This window comes from Oryx dammah, unplaced genomic scaffold (assembly GCF_014754425.2).
Source record: "Oryx dammah isolate SB20612 unplaced genomic scaffold, SCBI_Odam_1.1 HiC_scaffold_27, whole genome shotgun sequence".
In the NCBI taxonomy this organism is placed as follows: Eukaryota; Metazoa; Chordata; class Mammalia; order Artiodactyla; family Bovidae; genus Oryx; species Oryx dammah.
The window spans coordinates 4,469,424-4,488,325 of NW_024070211.1; the positions used below are offsets into that span (position 1 = coordinate 4,469,424).

The 18,902-nt window shown below is 37.3% G+C and overlaps 1 protein-coding gene across 3 annotated transcripts in view; it reads right to left on the reverse strand.

The window, feature by feature from the left end:
- The window catches only part of EIF4G3 (eukaryotic translation initiation factor 4 gamma 3), a 348,214-nt gene that overhangs the window by 249,503 nt on the left and 79,809 nt on the right, over positions 1 to 18,902 (reverse strand). For all 3 annotated transcript variants that reach the window (XM_040229503.1, XM_040229502.1, XM_040229501.1), the window contains exon 2: positions 12,351 to 12,426. The gene's annotated coding sequence lies outside the window, so the exon portion shown is untranslated. The remainder of the gene's footprint in view (positions 1 to 12,350; positions 12,427 to 18,902) is intronic.

Here is an 18,902-nt window from a genome sequence, read left to right on the forward strand (position 1 = left end):
GAAAGGAGATGGCAGTCCACATGTCCTACCAACCTCCCAGAATCCTTCTTGCTGAAATCTATCTTGGCTGAGTGATGCGTGGATCATCAGGAAGGACTCTGAGTCAGAATGACTGGCCAGAGACAAACCTGAAACTAACCCCATCACCAAAAACCCTGCGACTGCAAGCCACAAGGCACAGCAGTTCTGCTGGGTTCCGTCACCCTGCTGGTCTCCAGCCAGGTGGCCATTCACAACCAAGTGTGTATCTATCTCCTCACCCAATTCATTTCCAAGTGTCAGACCACAGCCCACTCTTTGGCCCTGGAAGGGGTCCCCTCTTCCTGCAACATACTGAACAAATAAAGAAAAAAAAGGTACTGCTGATTTAACAATGCTAAGAATGAACAACATATCCAAGGGTTCGTTGGGATTTGTAAGAGCTAAAGAAACTAAACATCCTTCACTTGACCATTCTGTATTCCATACGGCAACTAAGCAAGCAAAGAAGGACACAACAAAGATGCTAATCCTTCACAATCTCTTGCCTGTAAGATTACCCTAACAGCAGAGTGCTTTTAAAACATTAAAAAAGGAGTGATGTCAGTTAGATGTTTCCATGTCTATCAAAACATACGGTAAAAAATGACCTCTCTATTCATGCCACCAACTTCACAGCAATAATAATTGCATACCTTAAAATAATAATGTTCCTTGTTTCTTTTTCCTTAAAATAATTACAACTTCATTTACTACACAATTACTTAAAACAGTCCAATTTCCTATGACTCATTTTATTTTAAATTGGCCCCATCAGTTGTGTTTTTTTTGAATAATAGGGCATAAAATACTTTATGAAATGGCCCTACAGACACCATCTCAGAGTTTAAAGAAACACATCTTCAAAATTCTCTAATATTAAAGAACTTGATTACTATATCTACTATTTTCTTATTTTACAAATTCAAAAGCCATTTCTAGCTGACATTTAACAACAGAACACGTTTTATCTTTAAAGTTAATCCTTCTGAAGGAGAAAACTCAGTGAATATATATTAAATATTATTTTAATTAGGTATGTGGTTTAACATTTAATGAGTAAATCCACATTAAATATTAATGACAAGGAATCTTAACTTTCATAAATGTCATTACTCAGCAGATACCAAGATAGGCAGCAAAATGGATCCAGAATTTTTAATAGCAAGGATATAAATGAGCTAAACATATACTAATGCTTTAAAAAAAGGCTACCTCAAGATGGAAAAGTGGTTAAAATCTTAATAAAGTCTCTGTCAGTTTAACACACAATGTACTAAGTAATAAATGAGCTATTTCCCTACATTGAGAATCATGAAAAGAGTACAACATGGCACCCTTGCAAGGGGAAAGTTGGTCTAGACTAGAGCAAGGAATCTTACCAAACTAAAGGCTCTTTAGCCAGGTTCAAAGGATACTTGAACTCTTCTAAAACTGCAGTAAAAACTATTTTCGTATGCTCACTGTTCTGCAAAGTAGATCCATAGCTTTCATAGATGATTAAGAGTCCTGATTCCCCCAAAACTGCGTATTGCTATTATACCTTATGTGAGAGTTCAACAAGAAGAAGGCAGCTTCCCACCCAGTAAGATACAGTACTTCACATGAGCTTCAAAGTCAGACAGATGTGTAATCAAATTATGTAACTTCAGAAAGTTCCATTTCCTTATTTGTAAATGAAGGTTGCCATAACGATTAAGCAATCCACTCTATGTACAGCACTTTGCACACTGCCAGGGGCCCAGTAACTACTAATAAATGCCCAACTAAAACAGGAGATGTACTTACCTCATACCTCTATAATGTGGATTAAATGAATTAATACAAGTAAAGTGCTTAGAAGAGAGCCTGGTGCACAGTTAGTACTGACCAAGTGTTAGCGATGATAATGAAGAAAATGTTCTATAAAGTATTCTGTCAGTTTCCTCAGGAAGAACAGCTCTGACCAGATTTGCTCAATTTTTATATAGCCAGGTATATATACACCTGAGCATTTTCAACTGCATAGAGAGTAGGTGCCCCTAAACCCCATCTGTTAATGAGTTAACTGTACATTTCATGACTCATTGCACTCCAGAGTAGAATTCTCATCCATCTCAAAAGATTTAACTGGAATATGTTCACCTTTCCTCACCTTCTACTAGTACACCTTTCCTCACCTTCTACTAGTACACAATCCAAACTTTCTCCCCATCTGCACTTTACAACTTCCTTGAGCTTCAAATAATGTATTGACCATCTCATGTGATAAAATGAAAACTCTTAAAGATAAGGATATTATCTACCACTGTTAACCTAGATTATCTAACACAAAAACTTGCACACAATTATTATTCAATAAATATTTACTGAACTAACTGTCTCAATATCATTAATAACTCTACCACACCTATGTGTTTAATCCCTAAAAGCAAACTTCAAGAAGTCAGAAGCTTTTCAGCTGTATTTTTAATGCTGGGGAAAAGTAACTTCAAAAATGTCTTAAATTATTACAACAGTTAACAATTCTACATTTAGAAAGAAAGGCAATACACCAAATAGACTGGGTCTAATTAACACACCTATTTTTCACAAAGACAAATAATACAGTTTTAGTGGCATCTAGATTTCATAAATACTTAATGATGCTGATTGTGAGATTTATCTAAAGAAAGGAGGCTAATACTAGTGATGTGTAAGAAACAGATTTTTAAGAAAGTAAAACTTGAAGGTATTAGTAAAATATGAGTCCAGGAAGAGCAAGGAAATGATAAAACATACTCAATCTAGACTATCTTAAAATCTTTTGTAAAACTGAAGATGATCTTTTAAAGTAATACAAGCCTTAGAATGTGCTAATCGTATGATCTAGCAATCCTACTTCTGGGTACATATCCAAAGGAAATAAACAAGATATCAAAAAGACATCTGCATTCCTGTATTAACTGCAGCATTATTCACAATAGCAAAGATACAGAAACAACCTAAAAGTCTATCAGGAGCTGTGCAGAGAAAGTAGATACTGTTCATATATGTATACACACACGGCTCAGTGCAGTTCAGGCGCTCAGTCGTGGCCAAATCTTTGCGACCCCATGAACTGCAGCATGCCAGGCCTCCCTGTCCATCACCAACTCCCGGAGTTCACTCAAACTCATGTTCATTAAGTAGGTGATGCAATCCACCTATCTGATCCTCTGTCGTCCCTTTCTCCTCCCACTTTCAATCTTTCCCAACATCAGGGTCTTTTCAAATGAGTCAGTTCTTCACATCAGGTGGTGAAAGTACTGGAGGTTCAGCATCAGTCCTTCCAATGAGCACCCAGGACTGATCTCCTTTAGGATGGACTGGTTCGATGTCCTTGCAGTCCAAGGGACTCTTAAGAGTCTTCTCCAACACCACAGTTCAAAAGCATCAATGCTTCGGCGCTCAGCTTTCGTTATAGTCCAACTCTCACATCCATACATGACCACTGGAAAAACACAGCCTTGACTAGACGGACCTTTGTTGGCAAAGTAATATCTCTGTTTTTTAATATGCTGCCTAGGTTGTTCATAACTTTCCTTCCAAGGAGTAAGCGGCTTTAATTTCATGGCTGCAATCACCATCTGCAGTGATTTTGGACACACACACAATGTATACAGATTTCACACCAAAATTTAAAAAAAAAAAAACCTCTTACAACAATAAATGAATCCATCAAAGTAGCAGGATACAAAGTCAACACACACAAATTAGTTGAATTTCTAAACACAAATAATGAAGAAAACAATTCCATGTACAACAGCATCCACAAGAACACTTAGCATTAACTTGAAGAAACAAAACACTTGTACAATGAAAACTACAAAACACAGTGGAAAGAAGACATAAGTAAATGGAAACGCATCTCATGTTCATAGATAGGAAGGACTGCATATTGCTAAGATGTCAGTACTATCCACAGTGATCTACAGATCCAATGCAATTCCTACCAAAATCCCAGCAGATATAAACAGAAAAATCCATCCTAAAATTTATATGAAATTTCAAGGGACCCCAAACAGACAAAACAATCTTGAAATAGAAGAAGTTGAAGGACTCATACTTTCTGTTTCAAAACTTACTACAAAATTATAGGAATGAAAACAGTGTGCTATCAGCATACAGACAGACCATCTACAGAAGAGAAGAGGGAGCCAAGCAATGCGTGTTCGCAGAGACACATGTTCAGCACGAGCGCCAAGGTCATTCAGTGGGGAACGGGCAGCACTGTCAACAAACAGTGCTGGGAAAACTGAGTATCTACATGCAAAGGCACAAAGTTGGACCTTACACACAACATACACAAAAATTAACTCAAAACAGATCAAAGACCTAAACATGAGACCTAAAACCTCAGACAAAAGCGTCATTACGCTGGATCTAGAAATGACTTCTTGGATATGACGCCAATGGCATCAGTAACAAAAGGAAAAACAGACAAGTTGTACCTCATGAAAATAAAAAAAAAAAAATTATCTATCAAGACATTGCCAACAGAGTAAAAATGTAGCTCACAGAATGAGAAAAATATTTGTAAGTCACATATGTGATACAGGATTAGTATACAGAAAACTACTAACACTAAACAACAAAAAAAATCAATTTTACTCAAAAACGGGCAGAAGACTTGAACAGACATTTTGCTAAAGAAGATACACAAATGGCCAGGACACGCATGAAAAGATGCTCAACATCATTATGCTAATGCAAATCAATACTATAGTGAGATTACCACTTCATACTCATTAGAATGTCTACCAGCAAAAACTAAACAAAACCAACAACACCCAGAACACAGCAGTGGTTGGAGTGGATGTGGAGAACGTGGAAGCCGTACACTTCTGGTGACAATGTAAAATGTTACAGCCACTGTGCAAAACAGTATTGTTTGTTTTCTTAAAATATCAAAAATAAAATCATCACATGATTCAGCAATTCAAGTTCCAGGCATATAACCAGAAGAACTGAAAGTGGAGTTTCAGAGGTATCATGGCAGTATTCTTCACAATAACTATAATGAAGAAGCAAACCAAGTGGCTACTGACAGAGGAACACATAAGCAAAACGTGTTATACACATACAAAGGGACATCACTCAGTCTTAAAAAGAAAATGCTGATACATTCAACAATATGGAATTATGCTAAGTGAACTAAAAGTGAAAGTGAAAGTCGCTCAGTCATGTCGGCTCTTCGAGACCCGATGGACTCTACAGTCCATGGAATTCTCTAGGCCACAATACTGGAGTGGGTAGCCTTTCCCTTCTCCAGGGGATCTTCCCAATCCAGGTCTCCCACACTGCAGGCAGATTCTTTACGAGTTGAGCCATAAGGGAAATAAGACAGTCACTAAAAAAGACAAATACTGTATGATTCCATTTATATGCAGAAGGTACTTAAAGTAGCCAAATCAGAGAGAAAGCAGAGTGGTGGTTTCCAAGGACTGGAAGAACGAAGAATGAATAGCTGTTATTTAACAAGTATAGTTTTATGGGATGGACAAAGTTCTGTAATGGATGGTAATGGTGTCCGAATGACAATGTGAATATATTTAGTATGACTTAAATGTGTACTACTGGGAGCTGACTGTGGCTCAGATCATGAACTCCTTATTACCAAATTCAGACTGAAATTGAAGAAAGTAGGGGAAAACCACTAGACCATTCAGGAATGACCTAAATCAAATCCCTTATGATTATCCAGTGGAAGTGACAAATAGATTTAAGGGACTAGATCTGAGAGAGACCCTAATGAACTACGGAAGGAGGTTCATGACACTGCACAGGAGACAGGGATCAAGACCATCCCCAAGAAAAAGAAATGCAAAAAGCAAAATGGCTGTCTGAGGAGGCCTTACAAATAGCTGTGAAAAGAACAGAAGTGAAAAGCAAAGGAGAAAAGGAAAGATATAAGCATCTGAATGCAGAGTTCCAAAGAATAGCAAGGAGAGATAAGAAAGCCTTCCTCAGTGATCAATGTAAAGAAATAGAGGAAAAGAATAGAATGGGAAAGACTAGAGATCTCTTCAAGAAAATCAGAGATACCAAGAGAACATTTTATGTAAAGATGGGTTTGATAAAGGACAGAAATGGTATGGACCTAACAGAAGTAGAGAATATTAAGAAGAAGTGGCAAGAATACACAGAAGAACTGTACAAAAAAGATCTTCACGACCAAGATAATCATGATGGTATGATCACTCACCAGACATCCTGGACTGTGAAGTCAAGTGGGCCTTAGAAAGCATCACTACGAACAAAGCTAGTGGAGGTGATGGAATTCCAGTTGAGCTATTTCAAATCCTGAAAGATGATGCTGTGAAAGTGCTGCACTCAATATGCCAGCAAATTTGGAAAACTCAGCAGTGGCCACAGGACTGGAAAAGGTCCGTTTTCATTCCAATCCCAAAGAAAGGCAACGCCAAAGAATGCTCAAACTACCGCACAATTGCACTCATCTCACACGCTAGGAAAGTAATGCTCAAAATGCTCCAAGCCAGGCTTCAGCAATACCTGAACCATGAACTTCCAGATGTTCAAGCTGATTTTAGAAAAGGCAGAGGAATCAGAGATCAAATTGCCAACATCCGCTGAATCATGGAAAAAGCAAGAGAGTTCCAGAAAACACATCTATTTCTGCTTTAGTGACTATGCCAAAGCCTTTGACTGTGTGGATCACAATAAACTGTGGAAAATTCTGAAAGAGATGGGAATACCAGACCACCTGACCTGCCTCTTGAGAAACCTGTATGCAGGTCAAGAAGCAACAGTTAGAACTGGACATGGAACAACAGACTGGTTCCAAATGGGAAAAGGGGTACGTCAAGGCTGTCTATTGTCACCCTGCTTATTTAACTTCTATGCAGAGTACATCATGAGAAATGCTGGGCTGGAAGAAGCACAAGCTGGAATCAAGATTGCCGGGAGAAATATCAATAACCTCAGATATGCAGATGATACCACCCTTATGGCAGAAAGTGAAGAGGAACTAAAGAGCCTCTTGGTGAAGGTGAAAGAGGAGAGTGAAAAGGCTGGCTTAAAGCTCAACATTCAGAAAGCAAAGATCATGGCATCCAGTCCCACCACTTCATAACAAATAGATGGGGGAACAGTGGAAACAGTGGCTGACTTTATTTTTCTGGGCTCCAAAATCACTGCAGATGGTGATTGCAGCCATGAAATTAAAAGACGCTTACTCCTTGGAAGGAAAGTTATAACCAACCAACAGCATATTAAAAAGCAGAGATACTACTTTGCCAACAAAGGTCCATCTAGGCAAGGCTACTGTTTTTCCAGTGGTCATGTATGGATGTGAGAGTTGGACTATAAAGAAAACTGAGTGTCGAAGCACTGATGCTATTTTAAACTGTGGTGTTGAAGAAGACTCTTGAGAGTCCCTTGGACTGTAAGGAGCTCCAACCAGTCCATTCTAAAGGAGATCAGTCCTGGGTGTTTATTGGTAGGACTGATGTTGAAGCTGATACTCAAAAAACAACAACAACAACAACAACAAAAAAGAAGCTGAAACTCCAATACTTTGGCCACCTCATGCGAAGAGCTGACTCATTTGAAAAGACCCTGATGCTGGGAAAGACTGAGGGCAGGAGGAGAAGGGGACCACAGAGCATGAGATGACTGGTTGGCATCACCGACTCAATGGACATGGGTTTGGGTGGACTCCAGGACTCAGGGAGGCCTGGCATGCTGCGGTTCACAGGGTCGCAAAGAGTTAGACACGACTGAGCAACTGAACTGAACTGAACTAGGTATCAGAGAGAGATTGGTTCCTTGACCACCCTTCCACAGATAGTGAAATTCGGGAAGCTCAAGTTTCTTATATCAAATGGCTTTGTATTTGTATACACATCCTCTCCTATCCTTTAAATCATCTCTAGATTACACTAATACCTAAAACAATGCAAATGCTATGTAGATATGCTGCCAGCAAATGGATATTCAAGTTTTGCTTTTGGGAACTTTTTGAAATCTTTTTTTTTCCCCCAAATATTTTTGATCCATGGTTGGCTGAATCCAAGGATGAGGAACCCTTGGATATGCAGATATAAGCCAAAAAATATACAATATGGTAAAACTTCACAATTTGTTCTTAGGAAGCATGCCAATAAGACAGTTATTAATGAATATATTTCAAACTAGCTCATGCCTCTTTAGTTTTATCATTTCCTGTCTACCATAGTATATACTGATCTTACTAGCATTTAAAAATACTGGCTTTTTTGTTCTTTTGTTCATATGATCCATCACCCTGATGTAATTATGGCTAATGAGGAATAATGACATAAGCATCCCTCTCACCCTTCATAAATGTTTCAAGGAGAAATTCAGAACAGCCAGATGATAATAAAATAGTAAGCAGGCTCAAATGTAAAATTGAAGGCATTATAGGAGTCTTACTTTTGATACCTCTCTGAGTATCAGCAGACAATTTAACCTAAAATGGCTGACATAATGTCGTAGAGCTTCCCTATCAGACATAAAAGAGTGAAATCTTTGACTGTATCATTTTTAAAGGCTGTCCAGGTATCTTTTACCTTTCAAGGAATTTTACCAACTCAATTAAAGTGACATACAGGCACCATATGCTGAGCCAGGAGGAGGTGAACTGAAGGTTACCTTTATTTTATGACACAGAAATGATCCTAATGGACCAAGACAATATAGGACTAAAGACCAATACATAATCTTGGGGTGGAGAAAAGGGGAGACTACGCAGCTGGTCAACTACCCTCCTGCTCACTGTTAATGTGTACAATGCTGCCAGAGTGAGGAAGCGATCTGAATCACTAAAAATGGAAAAACTGATCAAAAAGTAGACATCATATTCTAAGGTAGCTTTGTACTCTCTAAAAGCCTTTGTCCTTTGAGAATATGCATTTCATATAACTGACATATCAACTTTTTACATTAACTGAAGGACCATATATATGACAGTACCTTTTAATACCAGATGTCAAATCTGATCTAACTGAAAAATAAATTAAAAAACTTTAATGCAAAGCAATTCATGTCAACTGTGCAACAGGTACTGTGTCACGGGATTTTGATTATCTCCTCTCTAAAGGACTACGTTTACAATGTCACGTGTCCTCACTCATGTACCATGTCTACACTTTAACCCAGTAACTGCATTTCTAGAAAGTTATTCTACAACAGTAATGCCAAATCCAGAAAAGGGTTAAAATTCAATGAATTACTCACGATAAGAAAAACTGGAAACAACCTAGTGCTTATTAACTCCTCACATAAATAATGTTCACATGTATTCATTTTCTCAACAAAGGCCCTGTTTCTCACCCAGCGTTCATTCCTGTAACTAGTATCATGCTCATCCATTCAGCTGCTCAAGTGCTGATTTCTGACATCCTCCTTTACTCTTCTTTCTCTCATTTCCCACATCCAAGCTCTCATCACATCCTGACTCTACTTTCAAAATATACAGCCAACTGCACTACTCATCTCTTTCACTGCCGGCTTACAGCAAGCCACCATTATTTGCCTGTATTACAATTAAGCTCCTAAGTGATCTTCACGCCTCCCCCTCACAGCCACAGCCACCTAGCCTCATCAGTCTACCCTTGATATAGAAGACAGTTACCTTTAAAAATAAAAAGTCAGTTCCTCTGCTCTTAAATTTCCAGTGGCTTTCTCTCACATCTACATTAAACTCCAGTCTCTGCCCTGGTCTGTACCCTAACATAGTCCAACGTTCCAGACGCCATCTCTGCACCTCCGCACTGCTGTTTCTTCTACCAGAGATGCACTTTTCCTAAAATCTGCAATCGTACACCCTCATTTCTTAAGTTTCTACTTAAATGCCATGGTTTTCAGATAAAAACTTCCCTGGGAGCCCTAACTAAAGTAGGATGTCCAGCCATTCCCTATCCCTTTAGCTTGCCTCGTTTGCCTCAAGGCATTTATTACCACCCAATAGGATATCTCACACATATACACGCATACATACATGTAACTATTTTTCTATCTCACAAAAAAATAGGCTCCATAAGAACTACAGGTTTAGTTTGCTCGCTACTATACTCCCAATACCTATAACAGTGTCTGACACACATTAAAAGCTTAAAAATTAATCTGTCAAACCTTGATTTAATGTTAAATTCTTAAAACAAAACAACATACAACCCATTTATTATTTAAGACATGTTTCAAACAGCATAGGAAAAGCTAACCTTACAACATAAAGTGACAAATGACAATAAAATACCTTATACAGAGCCTACAACAGAGAAAAAGGAAAATATACCAAAAATTGGTGAGAGTAGATGCCTCTAGAAAGTGAGTCAAGATTACTAGAAAATTTCATTTTCTTCTTTTTCCTAAATAAGTTAATGTTGAAGATATCCCTTCAAAATTAGAAAAAATTATATGTTAAAGAGTTATGCCTGATAAAATTCTACAGCCTTTAAGCTCAGAACTTTTTTTTTTGGCCGCATTGTGGAGTATCTGGGATTTTAGTTCCCCAACCAGGGACAGAACTCATGTTCCCTATAATGGAAGTGTGCAGTCTTAACCATGGATCAGCAGGGAGATTCCCTAAGCTCAGGACTACAAACAAACAACTCTGGCCTGGAGGAAGTTGTGCCAGAAAAAAAATTAAAGATTATTTTTTAATGTAAGTTGAAGGTTCCCAATTAGTAGAGTGAGCAGATATCATCATCATCCAAACTGAGTCCATTTTAGGAGCTGTAGAGGGTTCAAAAAATAATTAACAAAATAATTCAAAAAATAATTAACAGGTAGTTCAGCTGATTTATACAAGTGTAAACTGAGACTCGTTTTGAGCAAACCAGAAAAACAATTACCTTACTCATTACCGACATAACAAAGTTCTCTCTCTTTACGATTACCTTAAAACCTTTAAAACCCACTTTCTTCATCTCTACTTCTGCTACAAAACCAAACACACATCCCACACATGACTGACTACTTAGCATTCCACTAACCATGCCTCTAATTCCTAACTTCCTAGAAGGCCTTTTCTTCCCTTTTCTGTCTAGAAGGTCCTGTATCTTCCGGCTGACTGCCTCTTCCTCAACGAAGCATACAATAGCATGTTCATATCTCTACCTTTGGCCACCTGATGCAAAGAACTGACTCACTATGAAAAGACTCTGATGCTGGGAAGAACTGAAGGCAGGCAGAGAAGGGGAAGACACAGGATGAGATGGTTAGATGGCATCACCGACTTGATGAACATGAGTTTGAGCAAGCTCTGGGAGTTGGTGATGGACAGGGAAGCCTGGTGTGCTACAGTCCACGGGGTCGCAAAGAGTTGGACACGACTGAGCGACTTAAGTGAACTGATATCTCTAACTAAGGTTCTTAACCAGAGTCTTATGAATGGTCTGATGAACATCCGTGAAGTTCTGAAATTATTTGCAAACACTGGGTATATGCTCTTTTCTTAGGAGAATGCACTGTGACCATTTTCAGATTCTAAAAGTAATTTATAACCAAACAGGATAAGAATTACTGCTTTATTGTATCAGTTGGATTACAATTATTTATTCTCTCACTACATTATGAGTTTCTTTAAAGCACCCTATCCTAGAAATAAATGGTTTGATGAAATAAAACATTAAAAAAGCATGTCCAGGAATTCCCTGGCTGTCCAGTGGTTCAGACTCCACATATTCACTGCCAAGGGCTTGGGTTCAATCCCTGATTAGGAAAAAAAAACCCACAAGCAGTGCAGCACAGACAAAAAATAAAAAAGACTCCACAGTTCTCTCCTAAATTCCCTTAGACTTACTCTAAGATCCCTGAACTCCACTTCTAATTTTATTATATTCATCCTCTTTCAAATTTCCAGTCATGTATGAACTTAAATGATTTAACATAAATATTTAAATTCCCTTCCATTAAAACCAGTGTTTTCTAAACTTTCTGCATTTTTACATGCAAAGATTGAAAAAAAAAGTAAAATTAAAAATTTAAGGCAAAAAAGTACAATTTACTAAAATTGAAGGGAAAATAGTAAAAATAAAATAAAATAAAAACTCAGTATCCTAGAAGAACCACAATATTTATGGAAGGCAGAAAAGGGAGGAGAACAAACATAGATGCATGAGTCAATCTACCTTAACAGAATGTTTCGTTCAGTGTCTACTTCTTACAGTAAGATGACAGGGAAAAAGATCTATTCACATTACATTATATACATTTAATTCTATTTGAGATTTTATTGAACTTTTTAAACGCATATCATGTACCAATTTAACACTGTTTATTAGAGCAAAGGTTCATGTGCAAAAAACACACACCATCTGACAAACAGCCCTGAGGTAGGTACTCACCGCGCTGTACACTGCCGAGACAGCAGGAGCAAAGATTCGATCCTCGAGGGGCTGCTGCACAGGTCCTCTAGGAATTCTAGAAGAGCGAGTTAAGGATAAGAGAACTCAAAAACAAACTGAGCAGTAAGAGCCACTTATGACCACAAAATCCCGTCACCGACCCAAGCTTTGTCATCCAATTAGTGGGGCTATCCGCTTACTTCTCCAGAGAAACTGGAAAACAAAGTATTTCAAATTTCCTAGTGTGATTAGATCAATCTCTCCAAAAGGGAGTCCCATGATAACCATTCCATGGAAACTCAAAACAAATAAAAATCATACAACAAGCCTCCTAACTTTAGGCCCGCGATGAGGCTCTACCACCTTTACTTCTTAGAGAAAAAGACTAAGGAAGTATAAGCAGAATATTCAGGAAGATAAGACTAATTCATCAACGTGGAAATTACTGACAAAGACCAAGTCTGTTCCAACTACACAGGAATGGCAAATACAACTGCTTCCTTGTGCTTCTATTTTAAAAGCTACTACTTTTCCCATCTCTACCCATCAACTCTTCATTTTTAAAAAAGGCTCTCCACCACAATTTAGTTTAAAATATTTCAACATGTTGTCAGGATATTCTTCAAAAGAGTGTCATTTTATTCAGCTTCATAACTGAAAGATGTAAGTTCTTCTCTCTGGTGAGGTAGCATTTCACCTCTTTAAGAATGACAACCGAGAGTGGCACCAAAAGACTAACAGCTATTACCTCTGCATGACAGGACCACAAACCTGTATTATGTGCCTTTTCTACAATAAAAATGTTGTTTTTATAATTTAAATGTATTTTAAAAGACTACAAATGTAATAAACCCAAAATGAGACAGTATCCTTTCTTCAACAAATTAATTCTCACATCACGTGCCTTTTTAATTCAGTGAAACAGGAAGACAAAGTGACAGCTGCAAATAATAACTGTGTAAGAATGAGTACAACTTGCGGGGGCCTAAAAGAATGATTAGAAGTAAAATTCTTTATATCTAAGTTGCAACAGTTTACCCAGGTGAGAGAGGGAAAACCAAACAAAAAAACCAAATGCTTTAGTCATTCAATGTTAATAACATTGTTACCAGTTTTTAGATAGTTCTTTAAACTTAGCAACCTCAGACAACAGCTGGATACCATGCCATCCTCCCCTACACACAAAGAACTGATCTAAAATGCTGCACTGAGAAATAACAAAGGTAAACCATTTATAAAGGAACTGCTTCATCCAAAGAAACTATATATATATTTACGACATAGAAAACATAACCCTAACAAGTTTCAGGGCTTAAGTCCTTTCTATTAGCTTGTCAATTCTTTCAGAATGAAGACTATTCCTAGCTGAAATAAAACTCTGAATTATGGTTCTGCATTGTGGGCACATGAATGGTAGAAAACATAAAACCTTTCTTTCTTCTGCAAAGCCAACTACTATTTTTTCAAGCTAGGGTCAACTGTCACTATGTGGGAATAAGTTCTAAGTGAGTTGTCAGTAGTAGGCCCCAAGGGCTGAACCATACCTTTTCATCTTACAAGGAAAGGTTAAGGCTCGGGATTTCTATTGGTCACTTCACTGGCTAACAATATTACTATAATTACCAGACTTCTAAAGAGACAATCATATATTTGGTCAATGTTCCAGTAACAAACATTCTTTTCCCTTGGTCACAAAGAGTACTCACTTATTTCCCTCTGAAAACTACCAATAGAATTTTATAGATTAATATTAAGTTTATTACCAGTTCCCATCAAGCTCCGTATCTCCAGCATGAATCACTGAATGCTTCCCTGCCTTCCGGCTCACTATTACAAGCAAACAGCTCCTCATAGTACTATTTAAATTCTAATTCAAACAATGCGCAGTGTGCAACAGGCATGTGCAATGCTCTAGAACACAGTTTTTATTTCTCAAATCTTGTGACTGAAATAAGAGTACTACACCCACTTGACATTTCTGTGATTCAAATTGCTATGATTTATATTATGTCATTAGGAAATACAAGCATAATCATTAGCAAGACTGGACAGCTGATATGTAACAACTGAATTAATAAGACTTAGGCAGAAATATAATTGCAAAAAAGTTTAACAAGATAAATTTCAGAAACAAAACTTGAAGCTTAAAGAGTATTAAAACACGATAGAATTTAAATTGATTATTATAGTACTCACTACATAACTCTCCACACTAAATGTCAATTAGGCAGATAAAAAATTCTCAGAGACCAAATTTCATCAGGGAAATCCAAGGATCTATGAGATTACATAATGATCTGAACATTTCCTACTGTACCATGAAGGAAGGAGGGGGAACTATAATTATTTTTAGCACAAATGTTTACTAACATTTCAAGGATAATGAACTCCACCAGGATGAGCTTCTAAATCTACAGCAATCATACCTGAAACTGGGTTTGACTCAAAGTCAGAACCTCCTCAAAAGGTAGATTTTGACAAATCAGAAAACAAGCAGCTGAAACAAGCAGTGAAAGTCAATAGAAATATTCCTCCAGTGTGCTGAAATACTAACAGTCCATTTACAATTCCCAGGTGAATGTTCCTAAACTCTGCCCCACAACACTATAAGAAAAGCTGCTATCCCAATGCACAGCATAAGCAATATTCTTAAAGTAACAGCCTCAAGTTAACACTGTCTCATTGCGAAAGAAAACAAGGGTACAAATTCCTTTGCACAAACACTGCTTTAGAGAAGACACAGGAAACTAATTTCAACAGATACAAATAAACGAAAAGATCTTTTTTGCATTCTCAGTTAACCCTTAAGGCAAAATAGTTACGTTAGTTGATTTATGCTTTCTTTACTTTCTCATTTCTACCTACTTTTGATAATGAAAAGGATAACTTCTATAACATACAAGGATAAGGGCAAAATTCTAAACTATACTGTATTTCACAAGATACCATACAAGATTTCTCAAAACAAACATTGTTTCAAATACAGCTGGCTTTGGAAATTTCCCTTTAATATTAGTTCTGACCCATAAGGTACAGGTCTTTCAAAAATTAAAGAAATCCAATTTAAATAAACCAGCATATTTTGAAAACAACCCTAACAAAAGAAAACTAAACCTGGCTTTAAAAAGTAAATGCACTAAAGTGAATAAACACACCGTCCACATAATTTTTAATCCTAAAACAAATCCTGTGTCACTGTTTATGATACAGAAAACGATCCAGATTAGTTCAGAATGTTCTAAAAATAACTTAAGAATGTACAAAATTATTTTTGAGTTTTTCAGATCTGTCACATATAGAAACTGATTAACCATCTCCTCCTGGGACAACTACATAGACAAGGCAAAAAATAAACAAATAAATAATTGGATGCTCACTTCACAACATACACAAAACTTAACTCCAAATTGGATCAAAAACCTAAATGTAGAGCTAGAAGTATAAACTTTTTACAAGTTTATAAGGGAATAAATCTACATGACTACATATGTGGCAATGAATTGCATAGGTATGACAGACACCAAAAGAACAGCAACCAAAAAAAAAAAAAAAAAACCCACCCAAATTGTACTTCAACAGAAATAAAACTTTTGTACTTCAAAAGATACCATCAAGAAAGTGAAATGACAACCCACAGAATCGGAAAAACATTCGCAAAGAATATGTGTAATGAGAGACTTTTATCCAGATAGTATAAAGAATTCTTACAACTCAACAACAAAAACACAACCCAACTTTTTAAGTGGGCAAAAGATCGAACAGACATTTCTTCAAAGAAGATATACAAATAACTAAAAACTACATGAACAGATGCTCACTGTCACCAGGGAAATGCAAATCAAAACTACGATGAAATACCATTTTATACCCACTGGGAAGGTTATAGTAAAAAAGCCTGTGTGGGCAAGAATACGGAGAAACTGGAACCCGTATACACTGCTGGTGATAATCCGAGATAATATAGCCACCATGAAAAACCACCTGACAGTTCCTCAGAAGCTTAAACATTAAGTTGCATTATGACCCACCAACTCCACTCAAGTGAGTAGCATATACACAGTATAGTATGTCCTGGAAAAACTTCTGCATAAATACTTATACATATATATGCAGTATTATTTATAATAGCCAAAGGTGGAAACAAATCAACTGTCCATCAACTGATGAATAGAGCATACACAAAATGCAGTATATAGTGGAATTTAATTTGGCAATAAAAAGAAATGAAATACAATTGATTCCTAAACAGTGTGGGGGTTACAGATGTCACCCTGCCAGCACAGTCAGAACCCCACTTATAACTTTACAGCTGGCCCTCCACATCCCCAGCTCCATCCTCAGATGCAGTCAGCCAAAGACTGTGGAGCAGTTCATGAACAATAGGCCCAGGGACTTGAAATCCATGTTATTCAAGGGGCAACTGTACTAACTGTTCATGTTACAACACGGATGAACCTTGCAATCAGCCAAGTGAAGGAAGTCAGTCACCACACACTGCCTCTTATATAATTTTCATTAACTGTTCAGAATCAGCTATAAAGACAGAAAGGCTAGCGACTGCTTGGGACGAGGAGCAATGGAGGGATATGAATTGAGGTATGAACTGAGGGAGTCAAGAGGAGTAAGTTTCTTTCCAAGGTGATGAAATGCTCTAAAACTGACTGTGGTAATGGTTGCATATATCTGAATGCATGAAAAACCACTGCACTGTACACATCAAATGACTGAATTTTATGAAATGCATATTTTATTACAATAACATTTAAAAAATATTAATCCTTTCCTATGCTGGAAAAAGCGTCATAAAAGATAAGGGTGAGAGCTGTACCACTAGAGACAGTAGGAAAGTAAGAGAAGCAAATTCCAGAATGAAGCCTTCGGCTGACAACAGCAAAGTATCCTCAGATAATTTCTATTTGCCTAAACAGTATCAAAGACAGAGCATCTCAAATCCAAGCATAAAACTATGCTATAAGAAAAGATAAAAATAGATTTAAATGAATTAGAATTTGACGTTCTCAAGTACAGGAACCAAACATGCAAAATATCCCAAAAAGAACATCTTGAATGACCCAAACTGGCAACTACAGAAATCTGAGGCCACAACTTTAGTAACTGTGGTATGGATAAAAGCAAAACAGAAACTGTATTCTCAAACCTAAACAATATGGACATATCTACTCCTACTTTAACTGAGGAATCTATGACAGAATATGATTTAAAAAAAAAAAAAGATACCAAGGCTGAGTGCTGAAGAATTGATGCTTTTCAACTGTGGTGTTGGAGAAGACTCTTGAGAGTCCCTTGGACTGCAAGGAGATCCAACCAGTCCATCCTAAAGGAGATCAGTCCTGAATATTCATTGGAAGGATGGATGTTGAAGCTGAAACTCCAATACTTTGGCCACCTGATGCAAAGAGCTGACTCATTAGAAAAGACCCTGATGCTGGGAGGGACTGGGGGCAGGAGGAGAAGGGGACGACAGAGGATGAGATGGTTGGATGGCATCACCGACTCCATGGACAAGAGCTTGAGCAAGCTCTGGGAGATGGTGAAAGACAGGGAGACCTGGCATGCTGCAGTCCATGGGATGGCGAAGACTCAGATACAACTGAGCGACTGAACAACAACCAATGTTTTAATACAAATTTTGCTTCAAAGCCTTTTATATTTTGCCACTAAAAGTGCACTGAAATAAAACTAGCAATTTCAATATTTTTTTCAATTCAGTTTACTGTTAAGCTATTATTAATTATTCAGGTCCAAAATCCCTCACTGTAACTCAGAATTTTTCCACTGTTAGAGAGTCAATGCAGTGGCGAGCTATTCCTTATAGTATATAACATCTTCAGCAAGGTCTTAGGCAGCACTTTTTAATCAAACACATTAATACCTCTACTACAAAATATACGAATATTCAATTTTCTGTATTTCTGTCCAGAGTTTTTGCCAATTTTAGGAAAAAATTAGTTTCCCTAAGCTGTTTTGATATTAGATTGCAAGCCTATACATTCTTTCCCGTTGTGTTTTAGATTTAAAAATTGCTGGAAATCATCATTTTAATATTAACAACCGGAACCATTACGTTGCGTTTTTTTAAAAAAACAAATACAGAAACATTAGTCTCCACGTGCTTAGCCAGAAATGCTCTTGTTCTGACTCTGGTTTTCTACCTCAGAACACAACCCACCACATAAAACAAATTGATTTCCTGACAGTCACATTTAAATTTACCCAGAAACATACTCTACTTAGGATTTTTGTTCATTTTCTTTATATACAAAAAAAGACCAATACTGCCCCCCAAAAATGGCTGTTGACCATGTTGTTAATATTTGATAATTCTGTTTTTAGTTTTTTGAAGAACCTCCATACTGTTTAGCATAGTGGCTAGACCAACTTACATTCTCACCTGTTGAAAGTGAAAGTCACTCAGTCGTGTCCAACTCTTTGCAACCCCATGGATGTCCATGGCATTCTCTAGGGCAGAATACTGGAGTGGATAGCCTTTCCCTTCTCCAGGGGATCTTCCAACCCAGGGATCGAACCCAG